Source organism: Theropithecus gelada, chromosome 11 (assembly GCF_003255815.1).
Source record: "Theropithecus gelada isolate Dixy chromosome 11, Tgel_1.0, whole genome shotgun sequence".
Classification (NCBI taxonomy): domain Eukaryota; kingdom Metazoa; phylum Chordata; class Mammalia; order Primates; family Cercopithecidae; genus Theropithecus; species Theropithecus gelada.
The window spans coordinates 93,738,078-93,740,564 of NC_037679.1; the positions used below are offsets into that span (position 1 = coordinate 93,738,078).

General features: G+C 64.8%; 1 pseudogene; it reads left to right on the forward strand.

Moving 5' to 3' along the window:
• The first annotated feature begins 930 nt into the window (after positions 1-930).
• On the forward strand, positions 931-1,780 carry LOC112634986 (annotated as a pseudogene).
• The last annotated feature ends 707 nt before the right edge of the window (positions 1,781-2,487 follow it).

The window sequence follows — 2,487 nt, forward strand, 5'->3', positions numbered from 1 at the left end:
GCTAGGAGCCACAGCTGCGGTGATTAGTTCAGTTTTGTCTTGTATGCCTGTTACTTATACACCATCTCTTGTTCAGAAAGAACTTCAGGTTGAGTATTTGGACTCCTTGAGCCTTCTGCTGTTTGTCTCCGGGACGTTTAACACTCTTAAAAGGGGGAAACTGTCCAGTTCGATTTTGCTTCCTGGGACATTACAGGTTTTTCAAAGGTTTGATGAAAGCATTCACTAAGGAGTGATTCCACTTTCTTTGGTGGCTGAGAAATACAGCGTCTGAGGGGCAGCATCAGGTCTTCCCATCAAGCTGAGATCGGAGTCTCCCCACCCACGGACCTCACCCTCGCTCTCCCCTTTCATAAATCTGACCTCTAACTGTAACTGCCTCATTCCGTGGGTGCGGATGCTCCTGCTTGAAACGCATTTTCCAGCCCGCCAAATTCTTGGGAGAGTTTCTTCCACTCTCCAGGCGCTGAGAGCTACCAAGTTCAATCTGGCTTTCCAGATTTTTTTTTCTTCCCATTGCTAACCAAAGAAATCAAGAAGCGCCGGGCAGAAGGGCCCTGCTCCCTCCAATCAGAGTCCAGCCCGGGGCCAGAGCTGGAAGCGCGGCGGTGGGACGAGCGGTGACAGCCCCTCGCCCCCCGGGACCCGCCGGACAGGGCAGAGGTAGGTGCAGCCGCTGTGCGACAGCTCCGGGCCGCGCCTCTCGCTTCCTCCCGCCGGGCAAGAGAGAGGATAAATCACTGGGCGGGGGCAGTGCGCCCCCACCAACCGCGCCCCCCGTGCACGGACCCCCACTACACGCGCGTCCCAGGCAGGGTCGACCCAGACGAGCCACGGGGCGGCGCACAGCCCCACTAGCAGGGCGGCCAGGACCCACGCGAGCGAGTCCACGCAGCGACCTACAGGTGACAAAACACTCAGGAAGCCGTCATGCGGTGCCGGGAAAGAGCCCCCACCCAGAGTCACGGACCCCCTCCTCCGAGGGTCCGCGCAGTCCCCTCGGTGAGTCTAGGGGAGCAGTATCGCTGCGAGGGAGGGCGGGGAGGGCGGCGGAGTCTCCCACTCGCGGTGACCCGGACCCCGCCCCATGAGTGGGTCCTCGCAGGGCCCCCTCTGCCGCACACGGGGACCAGCCACGCCGCGGGGGGACCGGGCAGAAGCCAGCGCCCGGGTCCATGCAGTCCCCTCCGCGGCAGACGCGGGGAGCCGGGGAGCAGTGGGGACCGGCCCCCAACCGCAGGGCGACCGGGACCCCCGCGCGGGCCCACGCGGTGTCGCAGCAGGCGCGAAGCCCCCGGTGGCACCCGAGGCCGAGACAAAGCCCAGGCGCAAGGACCCCGGATCCCGACCCCGGACCCTACGGAGCCCAGCTCGGAGCCGCCACGCCCGGGGCAGAGACCCCCGCCCGGTCCGGAGACCCGGTCGCCGGTCGCGCCGTCTCACCTCAGGCTGCCGCCTCGCAGCGCTCGCTCCTAGCCGCGGCGCCTGGGCCGACTGGAGCGCAGTTGAGGAGACGACAGAGCCGCCGCAGCCTCAACAATGGAGCCCTGAGGCGGGGCCGCCGCCGCCGCTTCAGCCCGTGTTCCCCGCTCGGGATCCGGCTCGCATCACGGAGCTGCAACTGGCGCTGGGTTGCGGCCGGGACACACACCGCGCAGGCGCACACGGCCGCGTCCGCCGCCCCGCCCCCACCGGAGCCGTGCGCCCAGGGCCCGGCCCCCGGCCAATGGGGAGCGAGCTGCACGGAGAGGGCGGGGCCTGGGGGAACAAAGGGAGGTGAGGTGGGGCAAAGTGAGGTGGGGCGGGGCGAGGTGAGGTGGGGCGGGGCGAGGTGAGGTGGGGCGGGGCGAGGTGAGGTGGGGCGGGGCGAGGTGAGGTGGGGCGGGGCGGCGCGGGGCGGGGACTGGGCGTGCGGGGTCCGGCGGGAGGACCGGACCCAAGAGCTGGCCGGATCCTGGCCTCGTAGAAGACCCAGCTCAACGTCCACTTGGAGTCTGCTCTACAGGACGCGCTCATCTCAAGCCTAGAATTCAGGCTTTTAGGTCAGAGAGCGAGAGACAGGCTTGCTTTACAAAAAGGGAAACTGAGGTCCAAGGAATAGGATTGCCTGCTGCCCGAAGTCACGTAGTCCCATTCACTCGTTCACCTTGTCATTCAGCAAACATCTGGAAGCACGTATGGTGGGCGTTAGGAGTGAAGTAGGGCCGGGCGCAGTTACTCCCGCCTGTAATCACAGCACTTTGTGGGGCCGAGGCAGGTGGATCACTTGAGGCCAGGAGTTCGAAACCAGCCTGGCCAACAAGATGAAACCCCGTCTCTACTAAAAATACAAAAACTTAGCCGATCGTGGTGGCGCGTACCTGTGGTGCCAGCTACTGGGGAGGCTGAGGCAGGAGAATCATTTGAACCTGGGAGGTGGAGGTTGCAGTGAGCTGAGATTGTGCCACTGCATGCACTCCCGCCTGGGCGACAGAGTGAGACTCTGTC